This window comes from Dasypus novemcinctus, unplaced genomic scaffold, assembly GCF_030445035.2.
Source record: "Dasypus novemcinctus isolate mDasNov1 unplaced genomic scaffold, mDasNov1.1.hap2 scaffold_183, whole genome shotgun sequence".
Lineage (NCBI taxonomy): Eukaryota > Metazoa > Chordata > Mammalia > Cingulata > Dasypodidae > Dasypus > Dasypus novemcinctus.
In genome coordinates, this window is record NW_026688166.1 from 137,553 (window position 1) to 155,926 (window position 18,374).

General features: G+C 40.3%; 1 protein-coding gene and 1 pseudogene across 1 annotated transcript in view; one reads left to right on the forward strand and one right to left on the reverse strand.

The window, feature by feature from the left end:
* LOC101423191 (putative zinc finger protein 487) overlaps positions 1-18,374 on the forward strand; it is a 56,089-nt gene that overhangs the window by 13,478 nt on the left and 24,237 nt on the right.
* On the reverse strand, positions 17,847-18,350 carry LOC139438528 (transmembrane protein 144 pseudogene; annotated as a pseudogene).

Here is an 18,374-nt window from a genome sequence, read left to right on the forward strand (position 1 = left end):
CACATTATTGGTTAAGTTTATTATAGATTATTTGGATTTTATCTGTCATATTTTATTTTTACCACTCTTTTGACCCTTTTAGTTACTTTTATTGATATAATAATCTTCATTTTTAGACTCTCTTTCAGGTCTCTCTTCTGTCTTTTCTTTTCAGGCTCTAGCACACCCTTTAGTATTTCTGAAAATCTGGTCTCTTGGTTAGAAATTCTCTAATTTTCTGTTTATCTGTGAATATTCTAGACTCGTCCTCATATTTGAAAGATTATCTTGCTCGATATAAGATCCTTGACTGGAAGTTTTCCTCTTGCAGTATCTTAAATATATCATACCATTGTCTTCTTACCTCCATGGTTTCTGGTGAGAAATCAGCAATTAATCTTATTGGGTATCCCTTATATGTTATACATTGCTCTTCTTTCTCTGTTCTCAGAATTCTCTCTTTGTCTTTGGCATTTGATATTCTGATGAGTATGTGTTTCAGAGTTGTTCTATTCAGATTTTCCTCAGATAGGAGCTGTTGTGCTTCTTGGACATGGATATCTATGTCCTTCCATAGGGTTGGGAAATTTTCTACCATTATTTCTTGAAATATTCCCTTTGCCCCTTTTCCCTTCCCTTCTTCCTCTGGCACACCCATGACACATATGTTTGCACATCTTTTGCTGTCATTTAGTTCCCTGAGGCCTTGTTCAATTTTTTCCATTCTTTTCTTCATCTGTTCTTTGGTATGCTCACTTTCAGAGGCCATTTCCTCAAGCTCACCAATCCCTTCTTCTGCCTCCTCAAATCTGCTACTATATGATTCCAATGTATTTTTTTAAGATTTCTCTTACCTCCCCCCCAAGTTGTCTGCTCTCAGTGTCCATTTGCTGTGTGTTCTTCTGTGTCTACTTGTATTCTTGTCAGCGGCAGCCAGAATCTGTGTCTCCTTTTGTTGGGTCATCTTGCTGTGTCAGCTCTCCGTGTGTGCAGAGCCATTCCCAGGCAGGCTGCATTTTTTTCTCACTGGATGACTCTCCTTACAGGGTGTATTCCTTGTGCATGGAGCCCCCCTTGCGGGGGACACCCCTGCGTGGCACGGCACTCCTTGCGCACATCAGTATGCAGTGTTGGCCAGCTCATCACATGGGTCAGGAGGCCCTGGATTTGAAACTTGGGTCTTCCATGTGGTAGGTGGATGCTCTATCTGTTGGGCCAAATCTGCTTCCCCCAATGTATTTTTAATTTCATTTATTGTGCCTTTCATTCCCATTAGGCCTGCTATTTTTCTATGTATGCTTTCTTTCAAATTCTTCTTTGTGCTCATCCAGGGTCTTCTTTTTTTTTTTTTTTAAGATTTACTTATTTTCCCCCTTCCCCTCCTCCTACCCTGCTGTTTTTGTTGTCTGTGTTGTCTTCTCATTTTCTCTCCTCTAGGACTCACTGTGATTTGATCCTGGAGACCTCTGATGGGGAAAGAGGTTTCCTGTCAATTGCACCACCTCATTCCTGGTTTCTGCTGTGCTTCACCTTGACTCTCCCCTTGTTTCTCTTTTGATGCATCATCATCTTGCTGTAATCACTTGCGTGGGCACTGACTCACCATGCGGACACTTGCATGGGCACTCGCACGGGCACTGGCTTACCACACGGGCATTTGTACTCTCCACGTGGGCAGTTGCGCTCACCGGTTCACCATGTGGGCACTTGTGTGGGCACTGGTTCGCTGTGTGGGCACGCCTTCTCTTCTTTTTCACCAGGAGGCCCCAGGGATTAAACCCAGGTCCTCCCATATGGTAGGAGGAAGCTCTGTCACTTCAGCCACATCTGCTTCCCCCAATATCTTCTTAATATCTGTAATCTCTTTAGCCATCTTATTGAATTTATTAAGGAGATTTGTTTGAACATCTATGCTTAGTTGTTTCAACTCCTTTATGTCATTTGGAGACTTATCTTGTTCCTTTAACTGGGCCACATCTTTGTGTTTCTTGGTGTGGATTTTAATTTTTTGTTGGCGTCTTGGCATCTGGCTTACTAGAGTATGTATTCTGGGTGCAGTTTTTCTCTTTAGTTTAGGGCTTCCTGCCCCTTCTCCCTTGCTGGTTGTGCAGTAGGAGCCAAAGATGTAGTTGGTGCTATTAGCTGTAGCGGCACAAGCAGCTGTCATTGCCTCAGGGACTGATGAAGTTTCTCCCAACTTTCTCCTTTGCCAGTGATAGGGGCAGAGTCACAGCTGTGTGGAATAATCGAAGTTGTGCAGGGCTAGACTGTAGTTGCCCAGAAAGACTGATGAAACTTCATGTTCCTTTCTGCCCTCCCTGGAGAGGGGATGGAGCTGCAGTCTATGCAGTGTGGGTCCAAGATGACTGCAGTTACCCCAGTAGACTTCCGACTGTTCAGTCTGTGCCAGCCAAAGGGACCTGGATAGGCTGGTGCAGGGCCTGCTGGCTTCCTCTCTGCCAGAGGTGGGACTGAAGTCTAGGCTAGGGCTGCAGGCTGATCTGGGTGAGAGAAACTGGTCTCTACCATCACTGCGATTTTCAGTCAGCCTGGCTTCCCCTTGAGCTGGGGGTGGAGTCAAATGGCAGCTACTGGCCTCTTTCCAACTTGGACAGGTTCAAACTTCAGCTGTTCTTAGGACTATACTTTAGCCAGCCAAGTTTACTAATCAGTAGCTGAAATTGGTGGCCAACTGTCTCTTTCTTCCCTGTTTTTGGGAAATGGAGCTTCCAATTCCAGCCATAGAATAGCTCCTGGGGTTGCTTGTGCTGCCAAAGTAGGGTGATCATTGGTCTCTGCAGCATGACCTGGAGTTTCCTGGAGAGTCTGGTTCCGGTCCCCCCAGATTCCTCCCTCCCAGAGGTGGGGCTGGGGCTTAGGCTAGAGCTGCAATCTGATCTGGGTGGAAAGAAGCCAGTCCCCAGCAGCATTGTGATTTTCAGCCCTCCCTGCTTCCCCTCATGCCAGGCACAGAGTTAAAATGGCAGCTACTGGCCTCTTTCTGACTTGGACAGGCTCAAAGTTTAGCTGTTTTTAGGATTATACCTTAGCCAGCCAAATTTACTCATCAGTAACTGAAGTTGGTTCCCAGCTGCCTCTTCCTTCCTCGTTTTTGGGAATTGGGACTTCCAATTCCAGCTGCGGAACAGCTCCCGAGGTGGTTTATGCCTCCAGTGGAGGATGTGGCATGGAGCGCTCTACCAATGAATCTTCTCTGCAGATGGGCAGTCTCCTCCTTCCATTCCTTTTAGGATGTTGCAGGATCCTCTTCTGGTCTCCTGGAGCCCAAACAGGTGCTGCAGATAGGTCTGAGTGTTTACTAACTGCCCTGTAGCACAAGCTGACCTTAAGAGCCCCTTACTCTGCTGCCATCTTGCTGGTTGTCCTTTATCTAATATTTTTATCTTTTAATAGTAGATTTAAATGTCTTTACTTTGAGTGTTTCTTTGTTTTTTGTTTTACGTTTCATACCTATTTTGCTCAAACTTTTAAAATTCGTTATGTCAACTATATTTAATAAATTAATCATCCTGTGCATTTCTAAATTGAAGTTGTGATTTTATTGTATATTAAGGTACTATATATATATTTGAATCTATTTCTGGACTTTTTTCCCTCACTGACCTAATTTTCTTTCAATCAAAACAGCTTTATGATAAATAGTTAATGCCTAGTAAGGCAAAAGCCCACTCTGCAGTTTTGTTTGGAGATTTACTTGTCTCTTTTTCCTCCTGAATTAAAAAAAATATATATCTAGTGAAATCTCTTCCCTCTTGTAAAAACTTTAAGAAAAACAAACAAAATAATTGGCTTGCTAAATATTTACCTTAAAATTTTATTGTTAATTATTTTATTTTATTTGTTTCTCTCCCCTTCTCCTCCCTGCCCCAGTTGTCTGTTCCCTGTGTCCATTTGCTGCGTGCTCTTCTTTTGTCTGCTTCTGTTGTTGTCAGCGGCATGGGAATCTGTGTCTCTTTTTGTTGCATCATCTTGCTGTGTCAGCTCTCCGTGTGTGCGCCTCCATTCTTGGGCAGGCTGTACTTTCTTTCACGCTGGGTGGCTCTCCTTATGGGGAGCACTCCTTGTGCATGGGGCTCCCCTACGCAGGGGACACCTCTGCATGGCACAGCACTCCTTGCACGCATCAACACTGCGCATGGGCCAGCTTGACACGGGTCAGGGAGGCCCGGGGTTTGAACCATGGACCTCCCACGTGGTAGACGGACACCCTATCCACTGGGCCATGTCCGTTTCCCTTATTGTTAATTTTGATGGCTCAATATTTTGATAAGTCGTAATTCTCAAAAACATTGTTTTATGTCCTTCAGTAATACTTAAAAAACAATAGCTTTATTGAGATATAATTCATAATTTAAAAAAAGAGATTTATTTATTTATTTCCCTCTCTCCCCCCCTCCCCAGTTGTCTGCTCTCTGTGTCCATTCACTGTCTGTTCTTCTGTGACTGCTTCTATCCTTATCAGTGGCACCAGGAATCTGTGTCTCTTTTTGTTGCATCAACTTGTTGTGTCAGCTCTCCATGTGTGCGGTGCCACACCTGGGCAGCTGCATTTTCTTTTGCGCTGGGTGGCTCTCCTTATGGGGCACACTCCTTGCGCATGGGGCTCCCCTATTCGGGGGACTCCCCTGCATGGCACAGCACTCCTTGCGCACATCAGCACTATGCATGGGCCAGCTCCGCATGGGTCAAGGGGGCCCAGGGTTTGAACCTTGGACCTCCCATGTGGTAGGTGGATGCTCTATCCATTGGACCAAGTCCGCCTTCCATAATTTTTAAAGTGTACGCTTCAGTGTGCACTTCACTTTAGTATATTTACAGAGTTGTGCAGCTATACTACTGTCTAATTTTAGAGCATTTTCATCACTCGCAAAAGAAGCCCTGAACTTGTTAGCAATCACTGTCCACCCTTCTTTATCCCCATTGCCTGGCAACCACTATCTACTTTTTGTCTGTATAGATTGGCTTATTCTTGGCATTTCATATAAAGGGAATCATAAAGCATGTGGCCTTTGTGTCTGTCTTCTTTTACTTGGCATGTTTCCATCGTTCAGCCATGTTGTAGTGTGTCAGTACTTTGTTCTCTTTTATGACCAAGTAATATTCCATTGTGTGGATATGCCATACTTTTTTAATCCATGCATCAGTTTGTGGACATTTGGGTTTCCATTTTTTGGCTGTTATCAATAATGCTACCGTGAATATTCACGTACAAGTTTTTATGTAGACATATGTTTGAAGTTCTCTTGGGTGTATACCAACGAGTAGAACTGCTGGATCATATGGTAGGTAACTCTGTGTTTAGCATTTTGAAGAACTCTTAAAACCATTTTCTATGGCAGTTACACTAATTTACATTCCCACCAGAATTATATGAAGGTTCCAGTTTCTTCACATCTTTACTGACACTAGTAATTTTCCATTTTTTAAATAATAGCCATCCTAGTAGGTATATTTCTGTGTGGTTTTGATTTGCATTTTCCTGATGATTAATGATGTTGAGTGTCTTTTCATGTGCTTATTGACATTTGTGTATCTTCTTTGGAGATTTATCTATTCATATTCTTTGCCCCTTTTTAAATTGGATTATTTGTCTTTTTATTATTGCGTTGTTACAGTATTTTACACTAGACGCATTACCAGATGTATGATCTCTTCCCTAACGTTTTACATGATTTTTAATCTAAGTCATATACCTTTGTAGCTATTTGTCATTTTCAACATTGCTCCAGGTTGTTATGTTTTCCTCCCTTTTCCATTATTAAATCAATATTGCTAATGTGTAGTTAAAATTCTGCATCTAATTGCTCATTAGCTAGTGATTTTCTTCTTGCACACAAGATTAAGGTATGGTGTAATGATTCATCATTGAGAATAAATTGGATAAGTTTTCTATTTTCAGTTGGCCTTATGTTATTGAAATAAACCCTATTTGTCCTTCCATTTACTTAAAAAATTTATTGAGCACCTACTGTGTTTTAGATGAAAAGACTGCTGTGAACAAAAGAAAGCTACCACTTTCATAGAGAGAATTTTCCAATGGATCATGATGTTTTTTTTTTTTTTTTTGAGAAGGAAAAATGGTTTATTGACGGCCGGCCAGACTCGGGAGCTTTCTGTTTCAATCTCAAGCCCTGAACAAGATTTTTGAATCCCTTTTATACAGAGATAAAAGGCCAAATGGTCCATTTGTTTCAGTTCTCAGTAGGCTTGAATTAGCATATATATCTTCCACATCTTAGGTAAATGATGTATTATTTTAATAATAATCTTCTGTACTTTGTTTGCTAACATTTCATTAGGAACATTTGCATCCAAACTATAAGAGAAATTGTCCTGTAGTTTTCTTTTGTTGTACTGCTTCATAAGGTTTTAATTTTAAGATTACCATAGTTCAGTAATGACTTGGGGAGCATTCCATATTTTTTGGAAGAGTATATGGCAATGCCAGACTCATCTGTTCCTGAAAGACTGACTAGAATTTACTTTAAAGATTCCAGTGCTGCTGGTTTTTAAATCATCAGTAGATTTGCAAATCTCATCTTCAGTTATTGATCTGATTATCTTGTTTGGGGATGAGTTTTGTTAAAATTTTACTAGTAAACAATCTGTTTCCTCTATATTCTGAAAACGTATTGCTGTGAAATGTCACATATGATTCTTCTATAATTTATACTCTTCCATCTTTGTGGATATATGCCTTTCCTCAACTCTGTTATATAATTTTGCTGTTTTACTTTTCCCCTCGAATTTGCCCATTGGGTATATAATGTCTTTTTTAGGATATACTGAAAAAGTGCATTTGGTTTTATTTAGCCTTCCTCATTTATTTTGGCTTTAATTTCATTCATTTAGAATTTTATCCTTACTTTTCATGCTTTCTTTTTATTTTGTTATTTTTCAAAATTCTTGTAGCTAAATATAGAGTTTATAATTATTTTCAGTCTTTCAATTTAAAAATCAGTTAAAGACAATTTTTCTCTGTAGTAGCTTTAATTGTGGCTCTCAAGTTTTCATGTAACTTATTCCCTTCTGTTTCTTTCTAGGAAATTGTAAATTGGATGTTGATTGTTTTTTCTTTGATCTAAAGTTTTTGTTTGTACACTGTATCTCATTTCACGAATCAATAACTTTTGGGTGAATTTTTTTTTCCATTTTAGTTTTATAGCCCACAGTCAAGACAGTGTAGCTTGTAAAACTTCTGACTTTTAGAATTCAGTAACAGTTTCTCTCTAAGCAAAGCACAGCATAATGATTATGAGTAGAGCCTTGTCAGATGAGCAGGGTGACCTTGGGAAGTTGGTAACCATTCTCTGCCTCGATTTTCACATCTGTTAAATGGGGAAAATATATCTGTTATAGGTTTATAGTGTTATAAGAGGAAAAATATATTTATAATATCCTTTAAAAGTCGCTCTTCTAAATAAAAGTATCCACTAAATTTTAGTTATTATTATTACCTGACCAGTTTTTGCAAAATTTTCTAAAACATAAGAGTTAAATGATCTCTATTTGATAGTTGAGCTTTCTTCTATATAGATATACATTTTCTCCCACTGTAATGTGGTTTTGTTTTCTTTAAACAAATTCTCTTATAATTGTAGCAGCTTTTCCTACCTCTATTTGGATACACACAGATTTGTCTTTTCTTGATTAATTTTGCCGTTTATCATTACATGCCACCTTTCTTTGCCCCATTGAAAGATTAAGGCTGCACATTCCACTTTATATAATATAATAATGCCACGCTTGCTTCCCTTTATTTGCATTTTCCTGAAATTTTTGTCCATTCCTTCATTTTCACCATTCTTTTTTATTTTTATTTTTTTGTAATGATCCAGTGAAATTTTATTTACAAAAGAGGCAGCTAGATTTAATCTCTGCCTTCTTGCCTCTATGGTTTTTTTTTTTAACTTAAAAATTTTTGAAACATATTTCTATTACATAAATCTTACAGAGAGACTTTATAGGGCAATTTTCACCATTCTTTATCACTTTGTTTTAGATTTATATTTTATAAACAACAAATGGCAAGATTTTTTTAAACCAATATGACAGTCTTTCTTAGATAAATTCATCCAGTCATATTTTCTGCAATTATTCATATATTTGATTATATTTATCCATCTTAGTTTACTGACTCTGTAAGAATATAATAATATATGTTATATACATTAATCATACTCTTTTAATATGCCTGTTCTGGCTTGTTCAGATTTCTCATTTATTCATTTTTCTTCTGTTAATCGGGTAATTTTCTGATTTTCAGTTCTCATAGTTACCAGCTGATCCTTAATTATAACTAAGCCTTTATCTAGTAATATCAGGATTAGCTACTTGTTCTTCTGCTGCTTCATGGTGTGGTTGTCACTCCTTCTCCAGATCTCCTTAGATGACCTTCACAAAGCTTCAATCCCCCCACCTTGATACCCATACTCCTTCATTTTGCTAGTTGGTTTCCCCTTCTCTTCTGTTTCAATTACTCTACTCTAACATTACATTATAAATGTCAAATCATGTTAATACCATCCATTTAGTTGTAACCATCTATCTATAACAAGATTTTTTTGTTTCCCATTTCTTCCCTACCTTTCATATTCCCCTGGCTTGAGAGGTGTTTGCGTGCTTGTTAGAGCACCTCCTCAGGTGTTTTCTCTACAGAAGTTACCTGGGTGATGTATTCCTCCTGAGGCCCTGCTGTCTGAATACATCTGATTTTTGCCTTTGAAAAACTGTTTATGTGTAGAATTTCTAGATTGAAATTTATTTTTTTCATGATCTTAAACAATCTTTTTCCTTCTAGCATTGCAGTTGAGACATGTAAAGCTAGGATAGTTCTCTTCTTTATGAATAACCTTTTGTTTTCATTTGGAAGGTTTTCAGATTGATTCATTGTCATCAGAATTAAACAAAGATAAGCTTCAGTGTGTCTTTTTCATTAATCATTAATTCTAGATTAGTGTTTTTTTTTCTTTCAAGACTTTTAATATTATTCACTCCTCTCTCTTTTTTAAAGTTTTATTGAGATATATTCACATACCATAAAATCTATCCAGAGTATATAATCAATGGCTTTTGGTATAATCACAATGTTGTGCATTTGTCACCACAAAAAAATTTCAGAACAATTTTATTACTCCAAAAAGAAAAACCCTGTACCACTTAGCAATCGCCTCTTGACCCTTTATCCTTCCCCAGCCCTACATAACCACTAATCTGATTCCGTACTTATAAATTGATTTATACTTACATTTTATATAAATAGAATCATATAATATTTAGTACTTTGTATCTGGTTTCTTTCATTTAGCATAATGTGTTGTGTTTTTTTTGCCTGATATTAGCATATTGTATCATTAACATACATTTGTTCAGTTTCAAAGAAAAGCAGTGTTATATATACAGTATTACTCATATTCATATTTCACATGATCCCCTCTCTTCCTGCTTGTATGGTTTTTGATGAGAAGTCTACTGTCATTCTTATCTTAGTTCCCCTCTAGGTAAGATGTGTTTTTCCCTTCTGTATTCTTTCAAGATTTTTCCCTTTGTCTTTGGTTTTCTGCACTTCAATATGATATTCTTAGATGTGGGTTTCTTGGTAGTTATTCTCTTTGATGTTCTCTGAGCTCCCTTTATCTGTCATTAATTTTACAATGTTTTCAGCTATTATTACTTCCAGTATTTCTTCTGGTCCATTCTCTTTCTTTTTCTGGTATTTCAGTCATGCATTTATTATACCTTTTGATGTCCCCAAGTTCTTGAATGCTCTCTTTTTTAATTCTTCTCTTTGCATTTTAGTTTGTGACATTTCTGTTGACACCTTTTCAAGTTCACTGGTTCTTTCCTTGGCTTTGTGTGATGAACCTGTCAATGGCATTCTTCTTTTCTGTCACTATGCTTTTGATTTCTAGCGTTTCTGGTTGAGTTTTTCTGCTTACATTATCCATCTGCTCTTTTTTTCTCCCCTCCCCTCTTTTGCCCTACTGTTTTTTCTGTCTGTATCCATTCGCTGTGTGATCTTCTGTATCTATTTCTCATTTTGTCTTCCATCTTTCTCCTCTAGGATTCACTGGGATTCAATTCTGGAGACCTGTGATGTGGAGAGAGGTTCCCTGTCAATTGTGCCACCTCAGTTCCTGTTCTCTGCCATGCTTCACCTTGACTCTCCCTTTCGTTTCTCTTTGGTTGTGTCATCCTCTTGCTGTGTGACTCACTTGTGTGGGCATTGGCTCCCTGCTCGGGGGCTCAGCTTATCACCTGGGCACTGGTTTGTCACGCATGCACTGGCTTACCATGTGGGCACACACGTGGGCACTCGACTCACTACATGGGCACTGGCTTACCACACGGGCACCTTTGTGGGCACTCGGCTCACCATGTGGGCACTTACTCGGCTTACTGCATGGGTACTTGACTCACCATGTGGGCACTCAGCTCACCATGCAGGACTTGCGTGAGCACTTGGCTCACCACATGGGCACTCAGCTCACCTCATGAGCACTCGGCTCACCTCATGGGCACTCGGCTCACTGTGTGGGCACTTGGCTCACCATGCTGGCACTTGACTTGCCATGGGGACACTGGCTCACTGTGCAGGCACGCTTTCTCGTCTTTTTCACCAGGAGGCCCTAGGGATTGAACCCATGTCTTCCCATAAGGTAGTCGGAGGCCTTATCACTTGAACCACATCACTTCCCTCCATCTGTTCTTCAAGTATTAATCGTAATTATTTTAAAGTCCCTGTGTAATAATTCCAACATCTGTACCACACCTGAGTTTGATTCTGATTGCTTGCATCTTCAGGGTAAGTTTTTCTTTCCTTTTGGCATGTCCTGTCATTTTTTGTTGAAAGCTGAACATGTTGTATCTGGTAATAAGAACTGAGATAATAGGCTTTAGTGTGAGGATTTATGTGAAATCTGCCTAGGAGTTGGGCTCTGTTTAATGTTTGTTGGACCTATAGGTGGGAGAGGCTTCAGATTCCTCGAGTGTCCTTGTTTTTCCTTCCCTCTTGACTTTGCACTTCCCTCTGTACTTCCCAAGACTGTTGAGAAGTCTGTCTCGCAGCTCTTGGAGCTGACAGCCACTGTTCCTGCACTGAGCCCTGCTGGTGTGCTGTAAGGTGGGGCAGGGGAGCATTCTACAGCTCACGCTTCACTCCGCCCTCTGGTGGCCATGCCCCTGGGTGGTGACCTTCACAGTGTTACTGATAAGCTGAAAACTTCCTCCTAGCACCTCCTATGTGGACTTTTGTCCTGTGTTCTAGAAGTCTGTTCTTTATTTTAGTAATTTTCTTCTCAGTATATGTAAGAGTATCATTGAAATTAAAAGCTGATTTTCTTCCATTTCTTGCTGTAATTTTGTTTTCTCCATGTTCAGTTGTTTTGATTATCTTAGTTCTTATTGTTCTATTTCTAATTTCCCTAAAATATCTGCTTCATTTTCTATTCATTTTCTGTAAGTGAAAAACTAGTGGTTGTTTGGGTTCCTACTAAACTCTTCTCTCCTGGGTTTAGTGTTCCCTTTCAGAGAATTTTTTTCTCATTCTTCATGGCCTGGGCTTCTCCCAGGCTCCTGAGGAGGGCTCTTTCAGATCCGGTACCTGCTCTTCTGCCCCCACAGGCTCTTCCCTTGGGAGCCGTCTGACTCACTGCTGGCTTCAGCTACCACTGAGATGCCAGCAACTCCCCCAGGCCTTAACTTCATCCTGGGCTTCTGTTCTGAGCCCCAGAAGCATCCCTCCAGCTGCCTCCTGGGGAGCCTGCCCTGCTTTTCCCAGAAACACTTGAAGCCCAGCCTCTTTCTCTCCACTTTCTGGTTTTGCAAATGGTACTGGGTTTTACCTGGATGCTCATAAAGATACCCTTGGTGATCATTTCCCCATATTCCCTTTATAGCATGAGTCAGGCGCCTGATTTTTGGTGACTGATGCATCATATCCCTGTGTATCATCTTTCCTCTGCCCCTCCATTATTACTGCCTGAATCAGCTCTCTTACTGTCCTTTGCCCTCTCTTTTCCCTTAAGCCAATCTCCACTGTCCTTCTGGCTCAGCGCTGACCAATAGAAATATAACATGAGCCCACACATTAAAAAAAGGAGTGAAAAAGAAGCAAGTGAAATTAGTTTTAATAACCTATTTAATTTAAATCAGGATACAGAAAATAATACATTTCAACATGTAATCGATATTTGAAAAGGCACTCTCAGTGAAATATTTCCTTTTTTTGAACTAAGCTTCTGAAATCTGCTGTGTATTTTATACGTATGGCACTCTCAGTTTAGCCTAACGACATTTCAGTTGTTCAATAGCCCATGTAGCTAGGTGCTACTGTATTGGTTACCACAATTATACATCATTGCTCCTGCAATGCAAGTGTGGACATGGAAGTCCAGTGTTTATTTCATGTCTTTACTGGTGCTAATATTTGTACCTATGATTTGAGATGTGGGGCTGTATACCCTAAGGCCGTAAATCCTAAGGCGAAGATAGTCTGAAAGCATGGTTTCTGGATCAGCCGCAGCATGAGCATCACCTGCTAACTCGTTAGAAATGCTTGTTCAGTTATTCACGAGGCAGTCCCTTTGGTTCTTTAGGGCCCATTTTATGGGATCAGTTTTGATATGATCGTATTTTACCTTGTTTGCCTAGTCTATAGATAGGTCAAACCTGATCTGCCTCTTTTAAAAAAATTTAATTTTTCAATTTTTAATTTTTTCTTTACTAGAGAAGTTGTGGGTTTACAGAACAATCATGCATAAAATACAGGATTCCCATATACCAGCCCACCACCACCACCTTGCATTGGTGTGGAAAATTCATTACAACTGATGATAGGACATGTTAATAATTGTACTGTTAAAGTCCGTGGTTGAACTTAGGGTTCTCTGTTCATATAATACAGTTCTTTAATTTTTAATTTTACTTGAGATCTTGGGGCTGGGGATTGAACCTGGGACCTCAAATGTGGGAAGCTGGCACTCAACCACTGAGCCATATCGATCTCCCCTGAGTTAGTTTTTTCATTCATTTATTTATTTATTTTTAGGAGGCACTGGAAACTGAACTCCAGCTCTCCCATGTGGGAAGCAGGGGCTCAACTGCTTGAATCACATCTGCTCCCTCCCCCCTTATTTTTTTTTTAAGGATTTTTTTTTATTTAATTCCCCTCCCCTCCCCCGGTTGCCTGTTTTCTGTGTCTTTTTGCTGCATCTTGTTTCTTTTCCTTTGTCCGCTTCTGTGTCTTGTTTCTTTTCCTTTGTCCGCTTCTGTTGTCAGTGGCACGGGAAGTGTGGGCAGTGCCTTTCCTGGGCAGGCTGCACTTTTCTTTCGTGCTGGGCGGCTCTCCTGAACGGGTGCACTCCTTGCACGTGGGGCTCCCCTTCGCAGGGAACACCCCTGTGTGGCAGGGCACTCCTTGCGCCCATCAGCACTGGGCATGGGCCAGCTGATCAGCTCCACACGGGTCAAGGAGGCCCGGGGTTTGAACCGCGGACCTCCCATGTGGTAGACAGATGCCCTAACCACTCGGCCAAAGTCCGTTTCCCCCTCCCCCCTCCCCCCCCTTATTTTTGTTCTTCTCTTAGTCTTGAGGGATTTGGGATGATGCCTGCTCTGACTGCTTCAGGCTGAGAGGGGTCTTAGATATCATGGGGAAGAGGAAATACATCTCTGAGAAACATATTTGACAAGTGCATTGAAAATTACAGGTTTGTATAAAAAGAGTAGAAGAATCATGATTAGGGGAATTTTAAATAAGTATAACTGTTATATTTGGGAAATAGATTTTCATATTTTCCCAAATAGGGCCCACCAAGGGTTGATTGCATGAGTCTTTGTGGCTTGCCTATGGTGTCTGGATGTCCCTAGAGCCCTCAGGAGCACTTTTTTTTTTTTAAACATATTTTTTTATGAAGTTGCAAACCTACAAAACAATCATACAGGTGTATAAAATCTGAGGAGCACTTTTGATTGAGGCTTTGTTTAAAAACTCTGTTTTATTTAATATTTTCCCCTTTTGGTAAAGGTCTTTTTCCAGATGCACTGCTGATTAACACTTGGTAATAATCCCTCGATGCCAGGGAGGCTCATGCCCAGAAGTCATGTCCCACTTTGGGAGCAGGTGGTGAGTTTATTTGCAGAGCTTGGCTTACAGGGAAGTCCTCCACAAGGAGGTTTTCAGGAGGTAACTCTTAGGCATTGATTATAATTAGGCTTAGTTTCATTATTACAGGAGTAAGTTTCATAAGTGCAAGCATTAAGATTGAGGGCTTGGCATATTGGACTGTTTTCTTTTATTAGGTAAGGCTTATGTAGTCCAGAGTTTGTTTTTTGTTTTTTTTACCATCTCATTTGAGAAAGAAGCAGGACTTCCCCAGGATGAAAGTTTAATATTTTGATAGCTACTGTATGAGCTTCTACCTATCCAGAGAACATACCTATGACAACAAGAATACAGTTATACCCCATTCAGGTATACTTGTACTTATGGCATATATTTGTTTTATAGCTCCTGAACAACCTTTTTTTTTTTAAAGATTTATTTGTTTATTTGCCCCCCGCCCCCCATTTGTGTTCACTGTCTGCTCTCTGTGTCCATTTGCTGTGTGTGCTGTGTCTTCCTGTCTTCTCTTTAGGAAGCACTGGGAACTGAACCTGAGACCTCCCATGTTGGAGAGAGGCATTCAATCACTTGAGCCACCTCAGCTCCCTGCTTTGTTGTATCTCTCATTGTCTTTCCTCTTTGTGTCGCCTTGTTGCATCATTTTGTTGTGTCCGCTCACCATGCCTGCCCATTGGGCCAATTTTGCTGTCTTGCTTGCCTTCTCCAGGGGCACCAGGAACCAAACCCGGACCCCCCCATGTGGTAGGTGGGAGCTCAATCACTTGAGCCACATTTGCTTCCCCAAACTTTTAAAAAATCATGTCAGTTTATTCCATTTATCAGCATAATCAATGACATATCAATTTGAAATTATTTTTTTTAAAGATTTATTTTTCATTTATTTCTCTCCCCTTCCCCCTTCAACCCCCGTGTTGTCTGCTCTCTGTGTCCATTTGCTGCATGTTCTTTCTTTGTCTGCTTCTGTTGTTGTCAGCAGCACAGGAATCTGTGTTTCTTTTTGTTGCATCATCTTGTGTGTCAGCTCTCTGTGTGTGCGACGCCATTCCTGGGCAGGCTGAATTTTCTTTTGTGCTGGGCGGCTCTCCTTACAGGGTGCACTCCTTGTGCGTGGGGCTCCCCTTCGCGGGGACACCTCTGCGTGGCATGGCACTCCTTGTGCGCATGAGCACTGCGTGTGGGCCTGCTCCACACGGGTCAAGGAGGCCTGGGGTTTGAACCGCGGACCTCCCATGTGGTAGACAGATGCCTTATCTACTGGGCCAAGTCTGCTTTCTCAATTTGAAATTAAAATGAATTTTATTTATAAAATGTTACAAATATTTTATTTATATAAGCAAATCAGTATTAAAACAGGGACACCAGTATCATTGTTATGTTGAATTCATAGCTAGAGGAAGAAGTATAATTGTTTGGATGAGAGGTGAGACAACTTCTTAAAAGGTATTCTCCAATCCATAGATACATGTTTACCTTCTCAAGCAACACATATTAACAGCGAACAATTATATAGTGTTTGCCAAGTGCCGGATACTCTTGAACTTATTTTACAGATTTTAATTTGAACCTCTCATGGGAGATAGATACTATCATTATTCCAATTTAGAGATAAAGAATCTGATATAGGGAGGCTCAAAAACTTGTTCAAAGTCAAAACTAAGAAGAGGCAGAGATAAGATTCAAACCAGGAGACTAATCTGAGGCTCCTTGCTGGCCAACCAGGCTATAAACTCTTTCTTTTCTTGGAAAAAAAAAAAGATTTAAACCAGAGTCCATTCATTTAAGCAGAATGCTGTTCTATCTCTCCTGCACAGCAATTACTGTACTAACAGGTGAGAGCTTGTAGAATTTTGATTTCTTATGAGTATGGAAAGCATTGTGATAAACATTGCACTAGCGTTTCCAGTTTAGTTTTCATAAATAAATAAAGCCAGCTTTCTGTCATTTTCTTTGCCTAGTGGAAATGACAAATCAATACAAGAGAAAAACAGGAAAACTACCAGTTAACAACAGAGATTCTAGGAATTTCAGAAAAAAAATAATAAATGATACATCCAAACACGTGTTGGTCCATTTAAAATTCTCATTCTGATAAGCTAGAACTCACTTCAGTATCTCTAGAATGTTCCCCCAAATTTTGAATGATATATTTCTGTATACCATGTGTGTATGTGTGTATACGTACGCAATTATGTGTGTGTGTATACGTACGCAATTATATATATACACACATATATAATAGAGGTTCAAATGGTGAAAACTTTTTGTTCTTTGAGGATGGATTTTATCTAGGGATAATAAAAATCTTTAGAGCTAAGGTGGGTGGGTGAGGTAGAGTTGGGCAATACTGATTTGAAGTGAATTTAAGTTTTCACTAAAAATAACGAAATGGACTTTTGAACATTCAGTTACCACCCTTGACATTTTCTTTATCTAGGATCCAGATCATTTGGAATTGATTCTATTATAAAGTAAGTTTTTCTCTGCTAAATTATTTCTGCCTCTCTCAATTAATGAGGATAGTAAGTTGGAAATTTGGACTGTAAGTTCTTTGTAAATGGACTCCATATGGTTTTCTGGATTATGCAATAATGTTTACATATTGTGGTAAAAGGAGCCCTCTCAAATAATGCTGTGAAAATGTAGACATTTTAATCACTTGGTTAAGTCCTTCATATACAGTTCATCAGAAGAATTTTCCCTTTTCTACTTGACTGCAACTCAGTTTTCCATGTTTCTCACATTTGTGGGGAACAATCATTTACACACTTGAAGAATGGTTGAGGGAAGCAGATGTGGTTCAAGTGATAGGGCTTCTGCCTACCATATGGTTAGATCCCTGGGGCCTCCTGGTGAAAAAGAAGAAGAGAAAGTGTGCCTCCGTGGCAAGCCAGCACCCACATAGTAAGCCAGTGCCCACATGGCAAGCCAGTTCCTGCATGGCAAGCTGAGTGCCAGTGCGGTGAGCCAGAAACCAGGAAATGAGGTGGCGCAGCTAACAGGGAACCTCTCACATCAGAGGTCCCAGAATTGAATCCTGGTGAATCCTAGAAGAGAAAAAAAAATGAGAAGACCAAAAAAAGAAATAGAAGCAGATGTGGCTCAACTGATAAGAGTGTCCACCTACCATATAGGAGGTCCAGGGTTCGAACCCAGGGCCTCCTGGCCTGTGTGGTGAGCTGACCCAAGTGCAGTACTGCCGCACAAGGTGTGCCATCTCATGTGGGAGTGTCCCGCACATAGGGGAAACCCAAACACAGGGAGTGTGCCCTGCAAGGAGAGCCTGTCCGGCACGAAAAAAAGCGCAGCCTGCCCAGAAGTGTGGTGCTGCACACACAGAGAGCTGACACAGCAAGATGATGCAACAAAATGAGACACAGATTCCCAGTGCCGTCGAGAATGCAACTGGACACAGAAGAATGCACCGCAAATGGACATGAGTGCAGACAACTGTGGGGGGGGGGTAGGGAGCCAGAAGGGGAGAGAAATAAAAATACATCTTAAAAAACAAAAAGATACAGACTACCACACAGTGAATGGATACAGACAGCAAAAGCAGGGTGGGGGGGAGGGGGACAGGAAGGGAATACATAAATATATATTGTGAAAAAAGAATGATTGAGGTCCATTTATAATTTGAAAATGAACTCTTTAAGGAACATTGTTGCTGTACTGGCAGAGATGGCCTTTTAACCACTGCTGCCATCTGCTGGTCTTTTGATTGTTAGATCTTAGAAAGAGCAGGGCCTAATCCTCCCATCAAGATGATACAAAATATAAATATCATTAACAGGTAGTATTTTAGACTCTGTATTTCCTTAAACAGGAAGATATCCCACACTGGAGTTATGAATCCTGGATCAGCAATGATGATTGGAAAACTGACCACACACTTAAGAGAGTGATTAGTTAGCGATTAGCTAACAGCAGGTAGCTATTGCCCAGAGGATTCCTCAAAGGAATCCTCCTAAGATTGCTTCAGAATATAGTTTAGGACTATTTTTCATGGCTATGTAGTAAGCCAAAAAGTAGACTGTACTTGTGAGAAAGATGCCACTGAAGCGTACGAAGACATAGTCAAAATCGTATTGACTTGCCCCTACATATTTACCACCATTTTGTCTACTGTGGTCCTTGATATAAATGACTGGCAAATGTGGATCCAGAGTATTCCAGCTATCACTGTGAGACTACAGCCCACTGTGTGGTGTAGCACTGTAGAAGGTTTTTTTTAGAACCTATTTATTTCTCC